Genomic DNA, 13,674 nt, shown 5'->3' on the forward strand with positions numbered 1-13,674 from the left:
TACAATAATCTATACAGGATTAAAGGACCTCTTTCTTATTCTGTGTTCCCTGTATTTCAGTTGTTCAAATGAGCTATACAGATAGATTGAATTAGATGATGCACTACAGAAAATTCCAGTTCCAGATCAAATAAACCTTTCTTCCATTGGTCTCAAAGAGTATGTGTGGTTCTAAAATATAGACACTGTCTTCTTCACCTCTATGTTCTAAATTACTTTAACCCCAACCTGTTCGGCTTCCTTCTTATCTCTAAATATCAGGTTATATATAAAATGGCCTCTCAAAATCTGGGAATAATAATCACCACTCTGGACTTAATGTGTCTGCTCTAAAAGCTTATAATCTACACCCCTGTTTTCTTATAAGCATTTTCTAAAGGTGACCATACCATTGTTGTTTTTTTGTTTCTGGCTTATTTTGTCTCACCAAATGTCCCACATGTTCATTCACGTCATTGCATGCCTCATGACATTGTTTCTTCTGGTAGTAGCACAACCTTTGTTCATAAGTATACATCATCGTTTGCCATTCTACTTCTCCATCAGTGCATCCTTCAGCCATCTGCATTCATTGGGCATCATGTAGAGGGCCCAAAGTCCACAGTCCATCAACATTCTCAATTTTAGATAATTTCATTGTTCCCAAGAGACAGAAAACCAATAAGCACACTCTCACCAAATAGGAGATCTAAACCTCCTCTTAACTTTTGTCCCTCACCTGATTGATTATTTACCTCTCCTGTTGCTGTGGTAATGCTGATGGTTTCCTTTTGAACATAGCTCATAGCATGCAATAGCAGTTTTCTATCTGTACCCTGGACTTAAACATTCTTTATACAAGACTCATATCCTTGAAGTAATTCTTACAAGAACTCATTCATATTTCTAGTGTGAGTCAGTGGGACACATAGGTCTCTACAACCTCTTTCAATCTTGTTCATCTTCAATATGGTAATATTACTTCTAGATCCACTAGAGAATCACCTTTGCTCCTATCTATTCCCTTACATTGGGAATATAAATTGGGAATACACTGAGTTCAAACTCATTAGCTAATGATTCACCCATCTCTAGTTTCTATATATCTCTAAGTCCCCTGTATTCTGTATTGTAAGTCTCTGATAATACCTTTATGCTGGTCATAAAAGTGGAATCATACAGTATCTGTCCTTTTGTGTCTAGCTAATTTCACTTAGCATTATGTCTTCAAGGCTCATCCATCTTGTCATGTGCTTCATAACGTCATTTTGTCTTACTGCTGCATAATATTCCATCGTATGTATATACCACATTTTATTGATCCACTCATCTGTTGATGGGCATTTGGTTTGTTTCCATCTTTTGGCAACTGTGAATAATACTTCTATGAATGTCGGTGTGAAAATGTCTTTGTGTTGTTGCTTTTAGCTCTTTTGGGTATATGCCAAGTAGTGCTATTGCTGGGTCATAGGGCAACTTGATATTTAGTTTCCTGAGGAACTGCCAAACAGTCTTCCATAGTGGCTGCACCATTGTATATTCCCACCAGCAGTGCATTAAGTGTCCCAGTTTCTCCACATCCTCTCCAACATTTATAGTTTCCTGATTGCTTAATAGCAGCCATTCTTGTAGGTGTGAGGTGGTATCTCATTGTAGTCTTGATCTGCATTTCCCTTATCGCCAGTGAAAATGAGCATTTCTTTATGTGCTTTTGAATAACCTGTATTTGCTCTTCAGAAAAATGCCTATTCATATCTTTAGCCCATTTTATAATTAGATTGTTTGTTCTTTTGTTGTTGAGTTGTATGAGTTCTTTGTATATACAGGAAACAAACCTTTGTCTGATATGAGATTTCCAAATATTTTCTACCATTGTGTTGACTTCCTCTTCACTTTTTTGACAAAGTCTTTTGAGGTATAGAAGCTTTTGATGTTGAGGAGTTCCCATTTATCTATTTTTTCTTTTGTTGCTTGTGCTTTGGCTGTAAAGTTTAGGAAACTACCTCCTATTACTAGTCTTGAAGACGTTTCCCTATATTTTCTTCTAGAAGTTTTATGGTGCTAGTTTTTATATTTAGGTGTTTGATTCACTTTGAGCTAATTTTTGTGTAGGGTGTAAGATAAGGGTCCTCTTTCATTCTCTTGGCTATTGATATCCAGTTTTTCCATGCCCAGTTATTGATAAGACTATTTTTTCTCAGTTCAGAGGATTTGGGAGCCTTGTCAAAAATCAGGTGACCATAGATTTGGTGGTCTATTTCTGCACTCTCGATTTGTTTCCATTGGCCAATGCTTCTGTCTTTGTGGCAGTACCATGCTGTTTTTTTTTTTTTTTATAAATATGAAACACTTCATGACTTTGCATGCCATCCTTGCACAGGGGTCATGCTTATTCTTCTCTGTATCATTCCAATTTTAGCATATGTGCTGCCGAAGCCAGCATTGTACCATGCTGTTTTGACCACTGTGGCTTTATAATAGGCTTTAAGGTCAGGGAGTGTTAATCCTCCCACTTCTTTTTAAGAATGCTTTTAGCTATTCAGGGTCTCCTTCCCTTCCAGATGAATTTGGTAGTTAGCTTTTCCAAATCTTCAAAGTGGATTACTGGAATTTTGATTGATACTGTGTTGAATCTGTAGATCAATTTGGGGAGAATTGACATCTTAACTATATTTAGCCTTCCTATCCATGAACAGGAAATGCCTTTCCACTTATTTAGCTCTCCTTTGATTTCTTTTAGCAATGTTATGTAGTTTTCTGTGTACAAGTCCTTTATGTCCCTAGTGAAGTTCATTCCTAAGTATTTGTTTCTTTTAGCTACTATTTTGAATAGAATTTTTTCCTTAACTGATTCCTCAGCTAGATCATTGCTTGTGTATAGAAATGTTATTGATTTTTGCACATTAATTTTATATCCCACCGCCTTGCTGAATTTGTTTATTAGCTCAAGTAACTGTGCTGTAGATTTCTCAGGATCTTCCAAGTATGGTATCGTATCATCTTCAAATAATGAGAGTTTTACTTCTTCCTTTCCAATTTGGATGCCTTTTATTTCTTTGTCCTGCTTGATTGCTGTAACCAGAACTTCTTTCTAGCAAATGTTGAATGGTAGTGGTGACAGTGGGCATCCTTGTCTTATACCTGACCTTAGGGGGAAGTCTTTCAGTCTCTCTCCATTGAGTATGATGCTGGCTATCTGTTTTTGGTATATTCCCTTTATCATATTGAAGTAGTTACCTTTGATTCCTATCTTTTGGGATGTTTTTATCAGAAAAGGATGCTAAATTGTGTTGAATGCTTTTTCAGCATCAATCAAGATGATCATGTGATTTTTCCCTTTTGATTTGTTAATGTGCTGTATTACATTAATTGATTTTCTTGTGTTGAACCATCCTTGCATTCCTGGTATAAACCCCACTTGGTCATGGTGTATAATTTTTTTAATGTGTCGTTGAATTTGATTTGCTAATATTTTATTGAGAATTTTTGCATCTATGTTCATTAGGGAGATTGGCCTTCAGTTTTCCTTTCTTACAGCATCTTTACCTGGTTTTGGTATTAAAATGATATTAGCTTCATAAAATAAGTTAGGTAGAGTTCCTTTTTCCTCAATTTTTTTGGAAAAATTTGAGCAGGATTGGTGTTAGTTCTTTCTGGAATGTTTGATAAAATTCTCCCGTGAAGACATCTGGCCCTGGGCTTTTCTTTGTAGGAAGATTTTTGATGACTGATTGAAACTCTTTTCTTGTGATTGGTTTCTTGAGATCTTCTATTTCTACCTGAGTCAGTGTAGCTTGTTTGTGTGTCTCTGGGAATTTGTTCATTTCATCTAAATTGTCTAGTTTGTTGGTGTATAGTTGTTCATAGTATCCTCTTATGATTTCTTTTACTTCTTCAGGGTCTATGGTAATGCACCCCATCTCATTTCTGATTCTGTTTATTTGCATCCTCTCTCTTTTTTTCTTTGCCAGTCTTGCTAGTGACCCATTAATTTTATGATTTTCTCAAGGAACTAACTTTTAGTTTTATTGATTCTTTCTATTGTTCTTTTGTTCTCCCATTTATTTATCTCTGCTTTAATCTTTGTTATTTCTCTACTCCTATTTGTTTTGGGTTTAGTTTCTGTTCTTTCTCAAGTTCCTCCAGGTTTGCTGCTAAGTCCTCAATTTTTGCTCTTTCTTGTTGTTTTTTTTTTTTGTCCTTTTCCTAATTATTTTTATTTTTTATTTTTTATTTTTTTATTAACGGAAAGAAAGAAAAAAAGAAAAAAAAAGAAAAATAAAAAAAAGAAATTAACACAACATTTAGAAATCATACCGTTCTACATATGCACTCAGTAATTCTTATCATCACATAGATGCATGATCATCGTTTCTTAGTACATTTGCATCGGTTTAGAGGAACTAGCAACACAACAGAAAAAGATATAAAATGTTAATATAGAGAAAAGAAATAAAAGTAGTAATGATAGTAAAAAACAACAACAAAAAAACCCTATAGCTCAGATGCAGCTTCATTCAGTGTTTTCACATGATTACTTTACAATTAGGTATTATTGTGCTGTCCATTTTTGAGTTTTTGTATCTAGTCCTGTTGCACAGTCTGTATCCCTTCCGCTCCAATTACCCATTATCTTACCCTGTTTCTAACTCCTGCTGGACTCTGTTACCAATGACATATTTCAAGTTTATTCTCGAATGTCCGTTCACATCAGTGGGACCATACAGTATTTGTCCTTTAGTTTTTGGCTGGACTCACTCAGCATAATATTCTCTAGTTCCATCCATGTTATTACTTGCCTCATAAGTTTATCTTGTCTTAAAGCTGCATAATATTCCATCGTACGTATATACCACAGTTTATTTAGCCATTCTTCTGTTGATGGAGATTTTGGCTGTTTCCATCTCTTTGCAATTGTAAATAACGCTGCTATAAACATTGGTGTGCAAATGTCCGTTTGTCTTTGCCCTTAAGTCCTTTGAGTAGATACCTAGCAATGGTATTGCTGGGTCGTATGGCAATTCTATATTCAGCTTTTTGAGGAACCGCCAAACTGCCTTCCACAGTGGTTGCACCATTTGACATTCCCACCAACAGTGGATAGGTGTGCCTCTTTCTCCGCATCCTCTCCAGCACTTGTCATTTTCTGTTTTGTTGATAATGGCCATTCTGGTGGGTGTGAGATGATATCTCATTGTGGTTTTGATTTGCATTTCTCTAATGGCCAGGGACATTGAGCATCTCTTCATGTGCCTCTTGGCCATCCGTATTTCCTCTTCTGGTATGTGTCTGTTCAAGTCTTTTTCCCACTTTCTTTCTTGTTTTTAATGTAGGCATTTAAGGCAGTAAGTTTCACTCTCAGCGCTGCCTTTGTTGCATCCCATAAGTTCTGATAAGTTGTATTCTCATTTTCATTCATATCCACACAGCTGCTGATTTCACTAGAAATTTCTTCTTTGACCCACTGATTGTTTAAGAATGTGTTATTGAGAGGGAGCAGAATGACATAGCCATGAGAAGCAGAGTCCACCAACCAGCGACCTTTGGAGATGAAGAAGGAAAATGTCTCCCGGGGAGATTCATGAAACAGGAAGCCAGGAGAAGACGCTAGCAGATGATGCCGTGTTCGCCATGTGCCCTTCAATATGAGAGAGGAACCCTGACTGTGTTCGCCATGTGCCTTCTCACTTGAGAGAGAGAAACCCTGAACTTCAGCGGCCTTCTTGAAACAAGGTATCTTTCCCTGGATGCCTGTGATTGGTCATTTCTATAGACTTTTTTTAAATGGGACATTTTCTCAGCCTTAGAACTGTAAACTAGCAACTCATTAAATTCTCCTTTTTAAAAAGCCATTCCATTTCTGGTATATTGCATTCTGGTAGCTAGCAAACTAGAACAGCTTGGGACATGACTCCCAAGGGTGTGGACCTTCCTGGCAATGTGGGACAGAGATCCTGGAATGAGCTGAGACTCAGCATCAAGGGATTGAGAAAAACCCTAGAATGAGCTGAGACTTAGCATCAAGGGATTGAGAAAACCTTCTGGACCAAAAGGGGGAAGAGGGAAATGAGACAAAGTATCAATGGCTGAGAGATTTCAAACAGAGTGGAGAGGTTATCCTGGAGGTTATTCTTACGCATTAAGTAGATATCACCTTGTTGTTCAAGATGTAGTGGAGAGGCTGGAGGGAACTGAAAATGTAGAGCTGTGTTCCATTAGCCATGTTTCTTGATGATGATTGAACAATGATATAGCTTTCACAATGTGACTCTGTGAATGTGAAAACCTTGTGTCTGATGCTCCTTTTATCTATCATATCAACAAAAGAGTAGAACATATGGAATAAAAATAAATAATAGGGGGAACAAACGTTAAAATAAAAAAAAAGAGTGTGTTATTTAATCTCCATATATTTGTGAATCTTCTTATTTTTTGGTGGTTATTGAGATCCAGCTTCATTCCATTGTGATCAGAGAAAGTGCTTTGAATAATTTCAATATTTTTAAATTTATAAAGACCTGTTTTGGGCTCCAGCATATGATCTATCCTGGAGAATGTTCTATGAGCACTAGAGAAGAATATATAACCTTGTGCTTTGGGGTGCAATGACCTATATATGTCTGTTAGAGCTAATTCATTTATCAAATTATTTAACTTCTCTATTTCCTTGTTGATCTTCTGTCTGGTTGTTCTATCTATAGAGGAGAGTGGTGTATTGAAGTTTCCTACTATTATTGCTGAAACATCTATCGCTCCCTTCAGTTTTGCCAATGTCTGTTTCATGTACTTTGGAGCTCCTTGATTGGGAGCCTAAACATTTATGATTATTATATTTTCTTGGTGAATTGACCCTTCACCAAGTATGTAGTGTCCTTTGTCTCTTATGATTTCTTTACATTTAAAATCTATTTTGTCTGATATTAGTATAGCTACTCCTGCTTTCGTTTGGTTACAACTTGCATGGAAGATCTTTTCCCATCCTTTCACTTTCAATCTATTTGTACCCTTGTGTCTTAGATGAGTCTCTTGTAAGCAATATATATCTGGATTATGTTTCTTAATCAATTCTGCCAATTTTTATCTTTTAATTGATAAACTTTGTCCATTAACATTCAAAGTTATTACTGAAAAGGCTTTTCTTAATTCCACCATCTTATCTTTTAATTTTATTTGTCAGATCTGTATATTCTTTCCCTCTTTCTCTTTCTATTCTTTAAATTACCCTTAGTGGTACTCTTCAGTTCTTTGCCTTCCTCCAGACCTCCCTCTCCAGTCTGTTTTTCCAGCTGGCAGAATTCCTTTTACTATTTCTTGTAGGGTTAATCTCTTGTTGACAAATTCTTTCAGGCCTTCTTTGTCTGTGAAAGCTTTAATTGCTCCGTCAATTTTAAAGGACAATTTGGCTCAGTACAGAATTCTTGGCTGGAAGTTTTTCTCTTTCAGGATCTTGAATGTATCATACCACTACCTTCTTGCCTCCAGGGTGCTAGTTGAGTAGTCTGAACTCAGTCTTATTTGATTTTCCTTGTATATAGTATGTTGTTTTTCTTTTGCCACTTTCAGGATTTTCTGCTTCTCTTCAACATTTGACAGACTAATTAGTATGTGCCTTGAGGAAGGCTTATTTGGATTTATTCTGTTTGAAGTTCTTTGGGTTTCTTTGACTTGTATATTTACGTCCTTTGTGAGGGTTGGGAAATTTTCCCCAATTATATCCTCAACTACTCTTCCTAGCCCTTTTCTCCTATCTTCTCCTTCTGAGACACCAATAATTCTTGTATATGTGCACTTTGCTTTGCCAATCATTTCCCTAAGTTCCCATTCAACTTTTCCCATCTTTTTTTTTTTTTTTTTTTTTGCTATTTGTTGTTTTGAGTCTTTCAAGTCAAGTATCCTGTCCTCTATATCCCTTATTCTTTCTTCTGTCTCTTCAGATCTGTTGTTTTGTGCCTCTAGTATGTTTTTTTTTTCATTTGGTCAACAGTCTTTAATCTCTGTGATTTCTGGTATTTTTCTGGTTATTCTTTCGAATTCCTCTTTGTGCTCTTCTACTGTCTTCTTGATCTCCTTTATGTCATTTGCTGTCCAATTTATTTTATTAAGTAGAGTTGTATGAACATCTTTGATTAGTTGTTCCAACATCTGTATCTCCTCAGGTGTTTTAATTTGGTCATTAGGCAGGGCTATATCTGTCTGCATTGTGATATGCTTAGTAATCTTCTGCTGTCTTTGTAGCAAGACAGCAAGACAATAAACAATGCAAATATCTTGATTGATTTACCTTGGGAGTTGATTTCTTTCAGTAGTCTCAGGCCTTGTGTTTCACCACAAGGTGTCACTGGTAGTCAGCCCCAGAATGCTGCAGACCTTGTGGTAAAAGCATCACTTTGTTGATGCCTCAATTTTGGATTTTCCCTGGCCTCAAAATCATGAGTCAAGAAATTACCATTGTTAAATCCCACCTGCTGTGTGCTTATGTGGTAAGTGCTTGATAAATATTAGCTGTTTTATTGTTGTTCTTGTTATAAATGTCCACTTCTTGTCTGGGTAAGGGAATACAGCTAGCTTTCTGGGAAGCAGTGTGGTGGTAGAAATTGTACCAATTGTCAATCAACAGGCCTGACTTCCTGTTCTTGCTCTACCGCTAAAATGCTATGTGGCTCAGCAAATCACTCACCCTCTGTATTACCCAGGGTTTTCTAGGGAAACAGAACTCAGAGGAGATAATTGGTAAATATTATGAGATTTTTATGAAAATTGTCTTATGCAACTGTGGGGATACACAAGTTCAAATTCCGTAAGGGAGCCTGCAAGCTGGGAACTACTCATGAAGGTTTTTGATGAATTCCCCAGGAGAAGCTGGTTGGCTAAAGTAGAGATAGAAATTTTCTCTTCTGACTGCTAAAATCATCACTTCTCCTTTTAAAGCTTTCAACTGATTGAACAAGTCTTCTTATAATTGCTGGAGGCAATCTCCTCAATTGATTGTAGATGCAATCAGCCATAGATGCAATTAACTTACTGATGTTTTAAGTTCATGAAATGTTCTTACAGTAACAATCAGACCAGTGCTTGCTTGACCAAAAAACTGGGTGCTATAAACTAGTCAAGTTGACACATGTAATTAACCATCACAGTCCATACCTTGTCAACTTGGTAGCTATACACATCTCCTTAAACCATATTTAGTCTCTAAATAAGTCATATTTTTGCATAACAATACTCAAATGTCCTATATACAACAGGAAATTCACTACTCAACCCAGAATAGGTGCAGGTCTCTGGGTAATATTCACTTTTAAACTTGATATCCTATAACTAAAATGCTATGTCATGAAGCTAATACAATTTATGTCTTATGATAAGGGGATAAGATAGGGAAGAAAACAACGATATTTATTTTATGCACTCATACAAACATACTCATGAAAAGACAATGAAGAAATAGTCATAACCATCACAATCTTCATTTCTGTAACTGGTCACATAGTCATAGCTCATATTTATAACAACCTTCTTCCACTACCTGTTCCATGTCCCCTTTACCCTCAGCAAGCACCTCATCTGGCTGTGATTCTTTGCCAGGTAGGGTGACCCAGACCTTCATTCTTGAAGTTTCTGGGCTATTGCTAGTCCTGCCTTGATTGAGTTGTTGCAGTTTTTCATTGACTTTAATCACAGGGCATGGTAGTACTAAGAGATACACTAGGGGATTCTCCTGTATTCTGGACAAACTCTTCTTTAACTTCATTGTATAGTTGCAGTCTTATTTTCCCTTGATATTCAGTATCAATCATCCCAGTCAGTAGAATAATTATCTTCTTTGCCTGTTGATTCAGAGGCAAGAGGAGCCCAAAGTGGCCAGATGACAGTCTTAACTTCCAGTTCAATGGAATCATTGTTGTGTCTCCTAGTGGAAGCATTCCTGTTTTTGGAACTAAGACCTGTGGACTAGCAAAACCTAAGGTTATAGGGACAGAAAGCAAAAATTTTTCTAATGGCTCACTAGAGGTAATAGTGAGTGGTGTCATTCCCATTCTACCCCTTGATTCCTGGACTCGTGAATCTTGGTTATGGGAGAAATAGCACCATAGAGTGAATGCTGATTTAGAGTATACACAGCTTCCTGGAGAACATTGTCACAGCCCTGCAAAGTATTGCCATCTAGTTGGTGCTGCAACTGAGTCTTCAAAAGACTATTCCACTGTTCTATCAATCAAGCTACTTCAGGATGATGGAGAACATGGTAAGACCAGTGAATTCTTTGAGCATGTGCCCATTTCTACACTTCATTTGCTGGAAGTGAGTTCCTTGATCAGAAACAATGCTGTGTGGAATACAGTGACAGTGGTTAAGGCATTCTGTAAGTCAATGGGTGGTATCTTTTGCATGCAGGGAAAGCAAGCCCATATCCAGAGTATGTGTCTATTCTATCTGTTCCAGTTAGAACAAAATACTATCCCTTCTACAATGGAAGTGGTCCAGTATAATTGACCTGCCACGAGGTAGTAGGGTGATAATCTTGGGGAAGGTGCCATATTACGCGCTGAGTGTTGGCCTCTGCTGCTGGCAGATTGAGCACTCAGCAGTGGCTGTAGCCAGGTTGGCCTTGGTGAGTGGGAATTCATGTTGCTGAGACATGCATAACCTCCATCCCTACCACCATGGCCATTTTGTTCATGAGCCCATTGGGTAATGACAGGAGTGACTGCAAAGGGAGGCAGACTGGTATCCACAGACCAGATCATCCTATCCCCTTGATTATTAAAACCTATCGTCCTTTGGTGAGCATTCATTGGGGACAAAATATCTACATGGAAAGGCTACATTTTCCACACTTAGCTTGGAGATCTGCTCTGCTAAATATTCAGGCTCATTGCTCTCAAATTCTGCTTTCCATTCAAAAACATAACTCAATTTTGCATATCTCTATTTCCAACACACACCATGGACTATTAAGGTCATCTTGGCTATTGGAAATAAATTAATTTTATTGAAGATTAGAGAACCAATCCCCAAAACTCCAGAATCAATTCTGTTTCTCAAGAACCACTCCCATTACTACCACATCCCCATTTAACTCTATTTGGCCTGTGATGAAAACAGATGGATATTGGAGGATGGCAATGGATTATTGTAAACTTAACCAGGTGATGACTCCAACCACAGCTGCTGTTCCAGGTGTGGTAACATTGCTTAAGAAAATCACCATATCTTCTGGTACCTGGTATACAGTTGTTGACCTGGCAAATGCTTTCTTCTCAATTGTTATTAGTAAAGACCATGAGAAGAAGTTTTCTTTCAGATGGAAAGAACAACAATACACCTTCACTGTCCTACGTCAGGAGTATATCTACTCCTTTCCTTGTAGCTTATAGTAAAATGTGAGAGGAAAGGGATAAGCTGAGAACTGAACTACTACACACAAAGAAACCAGATTTTAATGGTTTGGAAAAGTCTGAGCTTCAATAGTGAAATGTACAAGGTACAATTTTTTTTTTAGTGTCTATTTTTTTTTTATTAATTAAAAGAAAAAAATTAACTAACACAACATTTAGAAATCATTCCATTCTACATATGCAATCAATAATTCAATTTCCCCAAGTTGAATTCTTGATATTCTCACAAGCAGTGTGGACAACCAAAGCTATAGGCTGAGCCCCCAGTCTTGGGGTTTGTTCATATGAAACTTAACCCCAAAAAGGATAGGTCAAGTCTAGTTAAAATTTAGGCCTAAGAATCACCCCCAAGAGAGCCTCTTTTGTTGCTCAGATGTGGCCTCTCTCTCCAGCCAACACAATGAGCAGTCTCACCACCCTACCCCTCTCTATGTGGGACATGACTCCCAGGGGTGTGGACCTTCCTGGCAACATGGGACACAGATCTTGGAATGAATGGAGACTCAGCATCAAGGGATTGAGAAAAACCCTAGAATGAGCTGAGACTTAGCATCGAGGGATTGAGAGAACCTTCTTGACCAAAAGGGGGAAGAGGGAAATGAGACAAAGTATCAAGGGCTGAGAGATTCCAAACAGCATCGAGAGGTTATCTTGGAGGTTATTCTTATGCATTAAGTAGATATCATCTTGTTATTCAAGATGTAATGGAGAGGCTGGAGGGAACTGCCTGAAAATGTAGAGCTGTGTTCCAGTAGTCATGTTTCTTGAGGATGACTGAATAATGATACAGCTGTCACAATGTGACTGTGTGATTGTGAAAACCTTGTGTCTGATGCTCCTTTTATCTACCTTGTCAACAGACGAGTAGAACATATGGAATAAAAATAAATAATAGGGGGAACAAATGCTAAAATAAATTTAAATTGAAATGCTAGTGATCAATGAAAGCGAGGGGCAAGGGGTATGGTAGGTATAATCTTTTTTTTTTTCTTTCCTGTGTTCATTTTATTTCTTTTTCTGAATTAATGCAAATGTTCTAAGAAATGATGAATATGCAACTAAGTGATGATATGTGAATTACTGATTATGTATATTGTTTTATTTTGTTTATTTTTTAATTAATAAATAAATTTTTTTTAAAAGTCTGAGCTTCTGAAAATTGAGTCCCCAGAAAATAGTGCTCCATGTGAAGGTGTAGCTGAACATGGTTCCAGTCAGCTATTTCACTACAAGTCAGGATTTGAGGTGCAGTTATCCAAGAAGGATCTGTGGAAAGTCCTTCTATTTGATGGATTGGACCCCTGTTTTCTACAGGCAAAATGAAAAGTTTTTGCAAGAACTATAAAAACGGAACACTGCCAGCCTGGACTAAAAGCAATAGAAAATGGACAAATTGAAAGAAAAATCACTTCAAACACAAGACCATGGAAGCTGAGGTATGGATTAAAGACATCTTCTTGGACCAAGGGAGTAGACTCACCCATGTGCATGGAAAGAATAAATACATTCTGGTACTTGAAGAGGGTGCACCTTCCACCCATTGTTCAGAAAGAACACTGCTGCCCCAGTCTTCAGAGAGGATAGAGTATATTTTCCAGGGATGGTGGAGAGTCTGGCCATCACCCCAATGCTTGAAGAGAGTGAATCCTTCACCTCAGTATTTGGCAAGAACGTGGCTGCTGCACAAGCACTTGGAAAGGGTAGGGTTTCTTCTCCATCAGGTCAGAAGGACAAGATGTCATTCTGTATATGACTCTCAGAACTTGAAGTCAAATGGAGTATACTCTGCAGGGTTTCAGAATTGTTTGGACCTGTGAACCCTGTTTTCCATATAATTTCTTTCTATGGGAATGGAAATATTTATCTTATGTCTGTCTTTCCCTTCTGTATTGGAAGCAAATAACTTGTTTCACAGATCTATAGACTGAGGGAAATTGTGTCCCAGGGTAGACCACACCTATAACCAATTTTGATGAGACTTTGTCTTAGCATTGCTGTTGAAATGACTAAAGGCTTTTGGGATATTGTGATGGAATAAACGTATTTGTATATAGAAAGAACATGTCTTTTTGGGATCCAGAGGGTGGAGTATGGCGATTTGAAACTCTGTGAATATCAGAAAGACATGTTCTTAAACTTAATCCTTTCATGTAGGTGTGAAACCATTGTAAATAGGACATTTTGACAAGGCTACTTCAGTTAAGGTGTGACCTACCTTATTCTGGTTGGGTCTTAATCCACTTCCTTGAGTCCTTTATAAAAGAATAAAAGTCAGTCAAAGACAGAATAAACTTAT

The 13,674-nt window shown here is 37.4% G+C and overlaps 1 non-coding gene across 1 annotated transcript; it reads right to left on the reverse strand.

Moving 5' to 3' along the window:
- Positions 1-2,314: 2,314 nt before the first annotated feature.
- On the reverse strand, positions 2,315-2,422 carry LOC143654646 (U6 spliceosomal RNA). The gene has a single exon (XR_013161851.1). It is a non-coding gene; the product is annotated as a U6 spliceosomal RNA (small nuclear RNA).
- Between the last annotated feature and the right edge of the window lie 11,252 nt (positions 2,423-13,674).

This window comes from Tamandua tetradactyla, chromosome 13 (assembly GCF_023851605.1).
Source record: "Tamandua tetradactyla isolate mTamTet1 chromosome 13, mTamTet1.pri, whole genome shotgun sequence".
Lineage (NCBI taxonomy): Eukaryota > Metazoa > Chordata > Mammalia > Pilosa > Myrmecophagidae > Tamandua > Tamandua tetradactyla.